This window comes from Chionomys nivalis, chromosome 17, assembly GCF_950005125.1.
Source record: "Chionomys nivalis chromosome 17, mChiNiv1.1, whole genome shotgun sequence".
Classification (NCBI taxonomy): Eukaryota; Metazoa; Chordata; class Mammalia; order Rodentia; family Cricetidae; genus Chionomys; species Chionomys nivalis.
Genome location: NC_080102.1, coordinates 48152190 through 48166562, shown reverse-complemented (window position 1 = coordinate 48166562; position 14373 = coordinate 48152190). Strand labels below are relative to the sequence as shown.

At 40.0% G+C, this 14373-nt stretch overlaps 1 protein-coding gene across 1 annotated transcript in view; it reads left to right on the top strand.

Moving 5' to 3' along the window:
• Positions 1-14373, top strand: part of Slc2a13 (solute carrier family 2 member 13) — a 305981-nt gene that overhangs the window by 25899 nt on the left and 265709 nt on the right. The gene's annotated exons all lie outside the window — the stretch shown is intronic.

The window sequence follows — 14373 nt, the reverse complement described above, 5'->3', positions numbered from 1 at the left end:
GCTTAGACTCCATGACCCTCCCATCTCCTGTCCTGTCTCCTGCTCCAGGTCCACTATGTCTGGTCTTTGGATGTTTGTCTTATGTGAAGGTAATAAAAGCTTTGTAGAAAGCTTTGCCATGTTTTCTCCTATGTGACATACTGTATCTACAATGTGCCTGTATGTTACTATATTTCTGCAGTGTGCCTGTACGTTACTGTATAGCTACAGGTTGCCTGCATGTTACTGTATGTCTACAGTGTGCCTGTATGTTACTGTATCTACAGGTTGCCATTATGTTACTGAATATCTACAGTGTGCTTGTATGGTACTGTATCTACAGATTGCCCATATGTTACTGTATATCAACAGTGTGCCTGTATGTTACTGTATATGTACAGGTTGCCTGCATGTTACTGTATGTCTACAGTGTGCCTGTATGTTAGTGTATCTACAGATTGCCATTATGTTACTGAATATCTACAGTGTGCTTGTATGGTACTGTATCTACAGATTGCCCATATGTTACTGTATATCTACAGTGTGCTTGTGTGCTGATGAAGCTCTTTACAGCTAGGCTGGTTCCCCTAACTCATCTCTACAGGGCTGGAGCTGTGTGAGAAGCCTTCACCTTTGCTTAGAAGTCAGCTTTGTTGACTAATTATCTTCAATAAGTGAAATGTATTTTGAAAAATTAATGATCTAGTTCTCAAATGGTTGGATGACTTAGGTGCAGTTTCTTTTAACTTGTAATTATTTTTAATGTGTGATGTTGAGGTCAGGCAGAAAGATGCAATTTTAAAATAAAATGGTCCAGGAAAGGCCAGTATTTAGATGTAATCTTTTTCTCCATTTAGAAAATTATGAAATATTCAGGTTACCCTAGGAGAAAACAATTTTGATTTTGATTTTGACTTAGAAAGAACCGTCAATACTTTTTTATCTACTGTCTTTAGCATTACTTCTTTTGAAATTTGTGTCTTAAAAGAAACACTGTGCTACCATGTCTTTTAATTTATTAGGTAAAGTGCATTTGGGGCCTTAATGTAAAAATATATATATAGGATTTCTCCCTTCTTCCCTCCCTCATTATTTTCCCCTAGCCAAAAGTTTAATATTCTAGGGCAAGGAAAAATTGGAAGAGCTAGACACAAGCCGTGGCATTCTTTCCACCTGTAGTCTTCTTTGAATTGACCCACCTTGGTCCATTTCTTTTCTCAATAGTGCTTCCCGATAGGGTTCTAAAGCTGTGCATGCTTCCTCATTCTATGCAAATGGGATTCTGGACACAGGGAGAGCCCATGTGTATGTTTTTTTGTTTTTTTTGTTTTTTTGAGGAGGTGAGATTTAAACCTCCTATTTTAAACCCCAAGTCAGGGTTTTTCACTACTACACCATGCTATGTCTCACGATGGTAAAGAGCATACTTGTTTAGTTTTATTATTGAAATTTTATCTACTATATCTATCATATGTTTTTTCCAATGTAATAATATTAATGGATGGTTATACAGTTACAGTGTGAGCTCTTCAGGAATTCGGAGAGGTTGATAACCAGTTAATAAGAAAATTCAAATATACTCGATAGTGATTTTATGAGCAGTAACTAGGTAGTATTATGGAAGGAGAAATGACTCATGGCGCTGGAGAGATAGATGGCTCCGTGGTAAGAACACGGGCTGCCCTTCCAGAGGATCAGGATTTGAGTCCCAGCACATATGATGTAGCGTACAACTAAATGCCATGCACATGGTGCACATAGGCATGCCCTGGGGAAATACCCATGTAATTAAATTAAAGGGAAAAAGACAGGGATTTGTGACAATCATGTAAGCCTCTTGTACTGCTGGCTTTCTTTGCTCTTCCATGAGGCAGGTAATTCCTTATTCAGGACAGTGTAGATTTAATCAAAGGTTGGCTTCTCTCCTGGCATACGTGAGATGTTTACTAAATATGTGTGGAATAGATGATGGGGATACTAAGGAGGAGAATGAGGGGAAAGGAAGGACATGTGGAACTTTTTCTGAAGTCCTCTCCAGAGACTGGACATAGTGACACAAGCAGGCACAAGCTCCTGCTGCTATGGTTCTATGAGGGACTATACACCCTCCAACTGTAAGCCAAAATAAACCCTTCCCTAAATAGCTTTAGTCAAGTATTATCTCAGGAATGAAGAAGTAGCTGATAGAGGAAATCCAGATTATAGACATGTACCGCTATGGCCAGTTTATCGATAGTTCTGTTTTATTTCTCAGATCAGTTTGACTTCTGTCACACTATTTTTTCCTCTTAAAATAATTTTTGGAGCCGGGCGGTGGTGGCGCACGCCTTTAATCCCAGCGCTCGGGAGGCAGAGGCAGGCAGATCTCTGTGAGTTCGAGGCCAGCCTGGTCTAGAAGAGCTAGTTCCAGGACAGGAACCAAAAGCTACGGAGAAACCCTGTCTCGAAAATCAAAATAATAATAATAATAATAATTTTTGGGTTGACAATCATGTACATAAAATATATTTTTATCATATATACCCTCCCCCATTCTTCTCTCTTACTTCTGCCCACTTCCTCTGGACACCTTCTTTCCCCTAATTTATTCCATGCACTCATTTTTAAAATAATACATTGAATTTAACTAGAGGTGCTGCATGTGCATGGGGATTAGGTAGTTTACTGGATCATAGTTGGCTCAACAGTGGCTACATCACTGAAGATGGGGGTGTCTCCTTCCTCCTGTAGCCATGTACATCAGTGGCTCCTCAGGAGGAGAGGGTCTCTCCCTGCAATGTTGACTAGTTCCATCTTTTGTGGGTGGGCTTCGTGCAGATGACATTAGCTGCTGTGTCTTCATGAATGCAATAGCCACATCACACCTGAAAGGTAGCATTTCACAGCACCCTTTCTGCCCCTCTTCCGTGATGTTCTCTGAGCCTTGGAGATGAAGGCTGATATAGTTGTCACCAGTTACGAAATCCCTTCATTAACCGCTGACCTTCACAAAAATCGGTCTCTCTGATCAAGGTCCAGAGCAGTAGTGGTCTATGGGCATAAATGTAAATACTAAGAAGGTATTTTGACATGCCATTAAAAAAAATAGTAATAGATTTCCTACCCTCCTAGTTACTTCCTGTTGCTGTATAAAAATACAATGGCCAAAGCAACTGGAGGAGGACAGGATTTATTTTGCCTCGTGGCATGCAATCATGAATGAAAGTCAGAGCAGGAGCCTGGAGGCAGGAATCAAATGGAAACCATGGAGGGACGCTGCTTACCAGTTTGCTTGCCTTGCTTCCTTTTCTGTACAACACCTGCAGTGGGCTCCGCCCTCCCACGTCAATCAACCATCTAGAAAATGCCTCACAGACTTGCCCTCAGTGCAATCTGACGGAGGCAACTCCTCAGCCGAGGTTCCCCGTATCACATGATTCCAGCTGTATCAAATAGACAAGCATCGCAGCACTTTACTTGAGTCCTCAAACTCCCCAGTCATAGGCTTTTGACCAGGTTTATAGTACTAGGCATAGGCATGAATTCTGTCTGGTGAAATAATCCTCAAATCGAACTAGGAAGCAGTTGTTACCTTCATGTTACCATCACACCATGTGGACACATGTTGTTGGGCACCGTGGTATTACAGCACGAAGGGTTCACTTCTGGATAGGACCATAGATGTCTACCTCACCCCAGTGGACTGCATAGCATCTTCTGGTGTTATGAAAGCTAGCTAGTAGGGTGGACACTTCTAGATCAAGTCCAGCTTTGTTTCTTTGTGTTTTACAAGCAAAATGAGTGGTGTTCTTACCAGTATGATCTAGCAATGGCAATAGTCTATATTGCTTTTGGGGGTGATTTGGGGGGTCTCCCTGAACAATAGCTTGAAGGTATTCCACTCCTGGTGTTGGTATTTTCATTTAATAATGTATCAGCTGCTGGTAGTAGCACTGTGCACCCGTGCAAGTAGGATACTTATACTTAAACTTTAATATGTATGTATAATTTATTGAGTGCCTGCATCTATGTGTGTGTACTAGGGTCTTTTGCTTGCTTAGTTTGTACAGCTAAGCATGTGTCTGCTTGGCGTCCATGGAGGTTAGAAGAGGGCTATCAGATCTCCTGGCACTGGAGTTCCAGGCAATTGCATAGGTGCTAGGAACTGAACCCAGGTCCTCTGTAAGAAGAGCAAACAGTCTACTTGCTGTGCAGTCTCTCTAGTCCCTTAATCATATTTTCAATCTAAAACTAAAAAGTAGCAGGTTACCACATGGCTTTTCATATATCTCTAGCGAGGGGTAACTCTCTCATCATCCAATCTCTACCCAAGCCTTTCCATTACCATCTAGTCCTCTTGCCCAATCCTGACTTCGTCCCCCCACTTAAACCTTTCCACCTCTGTGTCACGTGTGTTCTGATATCTTGTTTCCCACTTAAGGCCTTTCCCCCTCTCCCTATTTTTGGGCTATTTCTAGCTTCCTGATCATTACAGACACTCTGAATCAAACAGATGAATTTAAAATTTTGAAGCTAGGATCCACATCTGAGAGATAACGTACAGAACCTGACTTTTTGGGCTCCAGTACATTAGTTACTTTCTGGTTGCTGTGATAAATACCCAGACAAGGGCAACTGAAGGTGAGAAGCAGTTTGTTTTTGACTTCCAATTCTAGAGGGATGGAGTCCATCATGGTGGGGAAGGCCTGCCAGCAGGTAGGAAATGCATGGTGGCAGGAGCAGGAACCTGGCAAATCACATGTTCATCTGCATACAGGAAGCAGAGAAAACAGGAACTAGAGACAGGCTGTAACCACTCAAATCTCTTCCTTTCTCCAACCAAGGGTCATCTCCTAAAGCCTCCTTAACCTTTGCCCAAAGCGTCACCAACTGGATACCCGCTGTTCAAATGTTTGAGCCTATGAAGAGATTTCTCATCCAAACTACCACCCTGGGTGACCTCATTGAGTACAGTATTTTCCATCGGTAGGCTTTGTCCTGTGAATTCATTTTTGACAATTGGGCATATTTCATGATCCACTTGTTAGTTGATGGATGTCAAGGGCTGGTTCCATTTATTGACTGCTGTGAATAAAAGCAGCATGAAACCAGATGCACAAGTGTCTCTGTTGTAGGCCATACTCGTACCAATTTACAATCACACCAACGGTGGACAAGGCCATCCTTTTCCCCAGACCCTTGACAGCACTCGTCTCATTCCTTGTTTTTGTTGTCTGTTTTGGGTGGTTTTTTTTTTTATTTATTTATTTATTTATTTATTTTACTATTCTGACTGTAGTAGATTTTATTTGCATTTTCCTGGTGGCTAATGGTATTGAAGAGTTTTTTTTAAAAAACGTTTATTAGCCATATATATTTCTTCTTTTAAGAAGTATCTATCAAATTCTATAACCCATGTTTTGATTGGGTTGCTTTTACTTTATTGAATAAGAGTAGACCCCCTTTTTGTTTGTTTGATGGGGTTTTAGTGGAAGTGCTCTAAGTTTTTGATTGGCTATAGGTTTGCCATATATTGCCCTTATTATGTGGAGATATGTTTATTCTATTTGAGTGTTTTCATGACTTTTGTCATGAAGGGATGCTGGATTTTTGTAAAATCCCTTTCCTGCTTCTATCAAGACTGCCATGTGATTCTGCCCTTGAGTCTATTTATGTAACTTACATTGTTTGTTAACACACACATACTGAGATATCCCTTCATCTCGAAATAAAGCCAACATGATCATCATGAATGATCTTTCTATGTTCTTTTGTATTCAGTTTATAGTGTCATCTTATTATTTACATCATGTCAAGAAAACAGCACTAACAACATTTTCTCTTATCTTGGTTATATTATATTTTTTTATGAGTAGATAAATTGAAAAGTGTATGGGTTTCTAAATCTGTTCTATGGTCTCACACTTATCCTACTAATGCTTTCAAATTTGTTTCAATCTCTGTAAAGAAGTATGATAAATTGTGAAGTTTATCTCTGTTACAAGCACTTCATTCAACAAACAGAAGGAGAGAAAAGGTTATACTGTGCTTCAGACTTAGCCAGAAGATAGCTCAGCCCTGATGTCACCAATGGTCTGGCTGAGATTCTTGTGCTATACCTAGATAAAAATCGTAGGTAGGCAAGAAAATGCTCAATGCTGGCCTCTCACAGCTGCTGTCGCCTGACACCGTTGGGCTGCAACGGTAGGCAGGCACAGCTGAAGAAAGCCTTTGTTGGTTTTGAAAACTCAACAACTCTGGAACTTCTGTAGAGAGCAGAACCTGTAGGGTTTTGTCGGGATTCCCACAGCTTTTATTTATTTATTTATTTATTTTGCTTCGACAGTTCTTTACTTTTCAACACTTCCACTTCCCACTTTCCTGTTTCTGCCATACCTTAAACTGTACAGGTTTTTTTCTGTTAACACCAGGCATATGGCTACATGACCCTTTTCACCTCTCAGTGGTCATTGCCAAAACCAGGGAAGCTATCAGGAGCTGGATTCCCTCTCAGGCTGGTTCATCCAAGATGGATGGACTGGCGTAGCCAAGTAGATGAGGTTTCAGAAGGCACCAGGCACTACTAGGCCCATGGCAGTGCCAGGTAATATAAGACCTTCATTTGATGTAGGACCCTACACACTGCACCAAGTTGCCTACAAAAACAGGAGATCCTAGTATCCATTTCTGAACCTAGGGTAACTCTCTCCTCCTTTCCACTGCTGTAGCTCTTGCTGCGTTTGCTGCTGCTTTTGAATGTCCGCTGACTCACCCAGGAAGCTACATTTTATGGTTGCAATATAGGAAGGAACCACTGGAGAGTATCTATGTAATTCAAGGGGTGCCATTTGTGTGGCCAATCACAGCCGTGTCTCTAGCTCCAACCACAAGGGGCGCCCCACTAGGGGAAGTGCTCCCCTCTAAATAAGGTGGAAATGGTCCATCCCATGGTAGTGATTGTATAAAGCATGGGGCAACCTGCTTTAACCAGGAACTGGGGCAGTGAGTAGGCTGCTGTCTTCTGCTTAGTTGACTTAAGGAATCCATGATGTATTCAAGATGGCCGGTGCTGGTTTGAAGGCTTTCTCACTATTTGCCTGACAGTTCCTTTGCTCAAGGTAATTTGTGCCAGCAAGAGAAAACCCAAGAGCTGCTAATTAGGCAGTCAAATTGCCCCATTTCCCGTGTCTGCTCACATGTAAGAAAATTAACATCAGTAGTGAGCAGAATACTAAAAAAGATAAGAAGCTTTTAAAAATTATCTTGAGGCAGGTTTTTGCTATGTAGTTTGGTTTGCCTGGAACTGCCTGTGTAGATTAGACTGGCCTTGAATATGTACTGATTCTCCTGCCTCTGTCTTCCAAGTGCGGGTGTGACCACCGTGTCTGAGCCACAGCATTTATTGATGTGAATAGCAGATCTTTGACAATATTTCACACTTGCATGGGAAGGATATCCACACAGACTGTTCAGTGGAAGGCACAGAATTCTGATAGTGTCCTTTGAAAACTTGATCCTAGTCAGACGAGGAGAAGCCATGCATGGCGTCTTTCTTGTTGTTGATAGTTACCCTAAAACATCGCCCTTTAATAGATTGCTGTTTCTTTCCCTTTACACTGCTGTTATTCCACCCTGGGCAGTGGCCTTTTCCGAAGACCTGCTAGAGGTTCAGTTCTGTAATTTCAGCCAGCTGAGTGAGCCAGTTCTCCTTGTTTGCCCTTTGTTCGCTTCTAGTGGCTTAAGCCAAAGAGTGAAGTTTGTAAAAATGTGCTTTTTCATTGGAAAGCCATTGCGTGAAAAAGCGGTACTGTGAGTTCATAGCTCACCCAATCCAAGACAACCCATGGTTTCAAAATGATTGTCCAGTAGCACAAGTATTTGAGCAACTAACTTCATAGTTTGAAGTCTATGAAAGAAGCAGATTTGAGGGGTCACTTTTTATATGCCATCTGCAACTGGCTACATTTAGATATATCACTAATGAGCATTTGATCAAATATCCAGTATTTGCTTTTTAAATTTTATATGTGTGGGTGTGTTTCCTGCATGTGTATCTGTGCCTTATGTGCATGCCTGGTGCCTATGGCTACAAAGGCCAGAAGAAGTCACCATGTGCCCTGGAACTAGAGTTACAGGTGGGATGTAAGCCGCTGTGTGAGTGCTGAGAGCTGAACCTGAGTCCTCTGGAAGAGCAGCAGGGCTTAGAACTCTGAGACATCTCTAGGCTCTCAGATAGCCAGTATTTTAAGCACAGCACTCACTGTTACTGATATTATTGGAGTACCTTTTGTTAGCCCAGATTCATATTTTTATCTGTACTGCACACAACACCTTTTCTTTGTGGATGGGATACTGAAGACAAAATCTAGGCCTTGCACATGCTAGGCAAGCGCTCTACCACTGAGCTATCCCTAGCTCCCAAAGTGCATGTTAAAAAATAGCGAGTAATATCAGTTGCTGTTCAAAATAGTCAGACCTTTGTAACTTTCCATTTACTAGAGAATACAGTCACTGGTAAAATTTCTGGAACTAACTACAGGACACAGCGGAAGTCTTCATGAAATTGATATAAGCAGGTTTGGTTGGCAAATTAGAATTGATGCCATAATTCAGTAAATTTAGTGTTGGTATAGGCTCAGTATCTCTTACCAAACATTTTAAAGATCAGAAATGTTTGAGAACTTTTATGTATTTTGCAATATTTATGTAAGTATCAAAATATCTTGGGGGTGGAAATACAAAATTTATTCTTTTTTTATAAATCTTAGAAGCATGGACTTATCCAATACTTTCAGTGAGCTTCTGTTTTGATCAACAAATCACATGAAATCAGATGTGCCGTGTTCCACTTGTCATACTTTGTTGCCATCCCAAGAGATGTGGAATTTGTATTTTTGAATTAGAGAAGTTTTTATATAAGTAGCTGGCTTTCTAATAATGTGTTGTTTATAAACTAATAAGTTATTATAACTTATTATAATTATTAGTCTACAAACTGATGAACCTATTAAAGGGCCATATCATATTTTCCCATTGCCTTTCTGAGGTGATGAGTTCTCATTATTTTACTTAGAGTAATATTGGTATTTGGGAGCCTCCATTCAAGTGTTTGTTTAGGAACACCCGTGAGAAAGGAGCCGAAATGATAGTGGCTTTTTAAAAAGTGCATACAAGTAACTGTTTTAAAATAATTATGCATAAGAAAAGAAAAGGACATCAAAGAATTGAGGATGCACAGTGATGATTTAATGTGGAGCCTGGTGATTAAGCCCAAAATGTGAAAAAATCATAGCAACTGAATGATGTGTGACTGCTGGCTTATGAGAAAAAGAAAAAAAAAGGGTAACATGGGAAGTAATTAAGAAACTTGACAGCATGGGGCATGTGTTTGGAATATAAGAAAACTATTGAAAGACACTGCGTCCTGAAGCAGCTCCACAGCCCTTTCCCTTTTTAACCACTCTTAATTAATTCATATATTCTACATTTCCATGGTAGCAAGATAGCATCTGTAGATGTCTGTAATTTCGTAGTTGCTAATGGATTAAAATAAAAAAGATCTTATTACAGAAATGTCAGCTGCTGCGTTGAAGGGCATAACCTAGGAGACTTCTATTTCTTCTCTTTTCTTTTTGACTTCATTTTACATCCTGTTGCTTGACGCATGGTAGGATTCACGGGTATTTTATGCACAGTTCATATTTAACCTTATTGGGGGAGAATTAATTTCTGACTGAATGCCAGGGACAATGTTACTTATAAATATGGAATAAGTATAATGTACTTTTTTTTCATTAAGCTATATCTACTTTTTCATGTATATTTCTGTTGTTGGATACTATAAAGATAAATGGTGTGTGCAGCCAGGTCTAGTAAGGAGGACTTTTGATGTCTGTTTCCACTATTCCTTTTAAACACAGGTCTCAGAATAGTTAGTAAAGAGAAGGGAATTGAGGACATCTAAGCAGGAAAGGGGGAAGTCAAGTTACCTTTGTTTATCAGTGACTTTTCTGTTGTTGTGGTCAGCACCATGATCAAGACAACAATAGCAGAAAGGTTATTTGGGCTTAATAGTACCCTACATTGTCTAGGATGGTCAGGAAGCAGGACAAGTAGCATGCATGGTGGCTGGAACAGGATGCTGAGAACTCACATCCTCAAACACAATGGTAAAGCTGGGAGAGCAAACTAGAAACAGCAAAAGGCCTTTAATCTCAAAGTTCACCTGCAGTGACACACTTCCTTCAGGAAGATTGCACCACTTAAAGCTCCCCAAACATCTTCACCAACTGGGAACCAAATGTAAAATATCAGAAACTATTGGAGACATCTCATTCAAACCACGGCACTTAGACTTTGCATGAAGTGGTTTATGTGCTGAAAAATGTAAAGTTGCTATGAAAGTAATTGCTAGAAATGATAATTTATTGGTTTCAGGATATAAAAATCACTATATAAAAGTCAGCACAATTTTTATTCACCCATGATGAACTTATTAAGGAACCGTCAAGAATGTAATCCTATTCCCATTAGCTACAAAATCAAACAAACAAAACACTTATGATTAGTTTCACCAATAAAATGACTTATCTTTTCAGTGAAAATTACTAAATAGTGAGAAATTGGAGAGAGTGCAGGAAGAGTGGGAGAGCAAGACTCTCTAAGGCCTAAATAGCAAAAGCAAATGTAGGTCAATGTGGCAATAGTAAACAGATGTTTATGCCCAATAAAGCAGGAAAGTTACAAACAAAAACTATTCACAAACTATCTTCTTAGCTAACCACCAGTATTCAGAATTTACAAGGAATAAACACCTCTTCATATCTAATAACAGAAATTCTGAATAAGAACGTTTAAAATGCAAAGTATTTTAATATAGAGTTTTTAAAAGAAAACATACAAATAACCACATATATTAAAAGTTTTGGACATCATTAAATCATTCATGGATTTTCAAATTAAAACCACTACAAGTTTTTACATCCTAATTAGAAGCTATATTGTCAGAATGACCAAAAAAATACCATCTAGAATGTAGGGATGTAAAGAAACAAAACTCATCTAAGACTTATGTGGATTGTAAATGAAAATGAGCAATTATAGTGTAGAGGTTTCTTTCAAAACTAAAATTAGAAATAGCCACATATGGTGGCATATGCCTATTGAGGACTGCCACAAATTTGAGTCCAGCCTGGGATATTTATGAGCCACTGTCCAAAAATAACAAACAAAAATAGTATTACAGGATTCAGATGACCCACTGGGGGGTGTATATCTGTATTAGTCAGGGTTCTGTATGTCCCTACATGCATCAAAAGGGACATATTAGAGTGTCTTACAGACTATAGTCCAGCTAATGTAGCAATGACTGTCTTCTGACAGAAACTTCAAGAATCTGATACTTCTTTTCTCCACAAGGCTGGATGTTTCAGCTGATCTGTCTATGCTGGAACTCTGAAGGGTTAAGTTCTAATTAGCAGCGAAGGAATACATCAGGACAGGATTGATGAACTTCCCAGTGCTAGTGAAGGCAAATGGGAAAAAGCAAGAGCTTCTTTCTCCCATTTTCTTTTCTGTAGGCTGCCACCAGGTATGGCTCAGATTCAGGCAGGGTCTTCTGATCTAAAATGGTTTAGACTCAGGGAAGGTCTTCACACTCAAATATTCCAATCAAGAGAACCCTTCACAGCTGTTCCCAGTTACTTGGGTTTTAATTGATTCCAGATATAGTCAAGAAGACAGGCAGGATTAGCCATCACAAGTCCACCCTTGTCCACGTCAACTTGACACTCAATAATACCTCCTTATGTAACAATTAATTTCTAAATGAAAACAATATCCAGGTCATAATTATGCCTAACGTGGTATAACTATCACATGTCCTATTGAAAACATGTTATATACTTAACCAGGTTATAATTATGCCTGACAATATATGTCTCTCACCTGCAACTGCAAATACATTATATATTTTATAGTAAGTGGCAATTTTCCTGAGGGATATTCTTTTAGTGTCTCATAACTTAAATATGATAACCATGAATATTATTTCAGTTGACATTATATTACATGGTAAAGATATAGAGGAAAGAAAGCACAAATATTTGAATATTGTGTGTATATGAGGAAACACATTCCTAACAAAATATGACAGACATACATATCAATTGTGATCTTTGTTTTTGCAACTGATCATATGCCCTTAGCTGGTATTTATAACTACTTTCCTCTACCACTCATCCTAAATTTTCTCGATTCTCAGAAAGCACTTTATCAAGTCTTTTTTTCCCCCTGGAAACTCATACTTTCATTTTTGAAAGGTCTGTGCTCTTTGCCATCATGTGTGGATTGGGTTGTTGTAGTTTCCCATTGATTTTAATCAAAAGGCATGGTAACAGCAAAAGATCCTCTCAAAGATCACTTGCACTCCAGATGGAATCTTCCTACTTTCATTGTGGAGAAGCAACTGAATTTCTCCATTGGTAACCTGGCCAAATCACCCTTCCTAACACTGTTATTCAATTCTTAGCCTATTGGCATAATGGCATCAGAAGCCCAAAGTATCCTGGGGATTCTGAGCTTCCAGGTCAATGGAGTGTTTCTTGTGCATTCAGGTAGGAGTACTCCTCCATCTGGAACCTAAACTTGTAGGCCTGCAGAACTTAAGATTGATAGAACAAGAAGCGAAAATTTTTATGGTGTGTCACTAGGGGTGATAGTGAGTAGAACCCGTCTTACTTCCATCCCTTGATCCTGGCCCATGAATACTGGCTGAGGGAGAAATCATACCATATATTATACACCTATTCCAAGCATAGAATGCTTTCTGGAGAATGCTGTTCCAGTCCTCCAGGTGCTGCTTCCTAATTGGCATCATACCTATGTCTTTAAAAGGCAATTCTACCACTGTTTAATCAGGCCAGCAACTTGAGGATGCTGGGAAACGTGATAAAACCGGTGAAGTCCATGAGTGTGAAACCAGTGTGGTACTCCTCTGACTGTGAAATGAATTCCTTAGTCAGAAGCAATGCAGTATGGAATACCATTCTGGTAGATAAGAGAAGAAAGCTCTCAGATGGGTAATTTTGGCAGATGTGTTATGTGTAGGGAAGAAAAAAATCTGTAACTAGATTAAGTTTCTATTGTGGTAAGGACAATGCACTGCCCTTTCTAAGAAGGACGTGGTCCAGTGCAGCAAACCTACCACCAGATCACTGAATAGTCATCCCAGAGAATGGTGCTATATGGAAGTTCAGTGAAGAAGTTCAGAGAGAAGCAGATATGGCACACTGAAGCAATAGTAGCTAGGTCAGCCTTGTGAGTTGAAGTCCATGCCGTTGAGCCCATGCATAACCTTCATCTCTGCCATCATGGCCATTTTGTTCATGGGCCCATTAGGCAATGACAGGAATAGCCAGAGAAAGAGGGTGACTTCACAGAACAGGTCATCCTATCTACTTGATTATTGAATTCCTCTTCTTCTTAAGTCACCTTTTGATGATTATTTACATGGGACACATGTATCTTCACATCCTTCACCTATTCAAAGACATTTATTCCCATACATCTTCAACAAATGTCGTCAACAATTTTCCCATCATGCTGCTTGCAAGTCCCTGAACATCCAGGCAGTCCATGGATTGAGCCCAAGAATCAGTAAACAACAGCACATCTAACCATTTCTTCTCCAAGTAAAATGTACAAACGTGTGTACAACCTGACGTTCTGCTCACTGCAATGACTTCTCTTTGCTGGTGTCACTCATGGTTGTTCCAGAAAGAGGTTATAATACCGCAGCTTCTGGATTCTGTTTAGTGCCTACATAATCTGGAGAACTGTCACTGAGCAATGCTCTCATCCTCTCTTCCTCAGTCAGCCAAACATAGGGCACACCCACGAGGCTCTAGGTGCATGCTTGGAAGCAGACAGCAATGTAAGAACAATAGAAAACACAGGCCTTTGAGTAACTTCTTCATGTAACTTGCTTGTACCCTCCAGACTTTCATGGGCCCAGTCACATATATACCACTTCCATTTGATAATGGGCTGTTGCTCTACACATCCAATTTTATGACTTGGTTGGTCAGGTAATACCACGCTTATGATGGGCAACTCAAGTAATATCTTAACTTGATGACCCTGTTGCAAAATGTTCAGTTTCCAGTTCCAAGACCCCATAACAGGCCAAGAGCTATCTCTCAAAGGAAAAACAGTTGTCTGCAGATAACAGTGGAGTCTTGCTCCAAAATCCTGAAGGCCTTCTCTGTGAGTCACCTATGCTACTGATACCTCATGTCTCATCGGGTCTGCTGGATCATATGGGCCAAGTGATAGGGCAGCCTGCACAGCATATGCAAGACATGACTTAAGACATTCCCTGCTACCTAGGAAACAGAATGCTAATGAAGCTCTTGC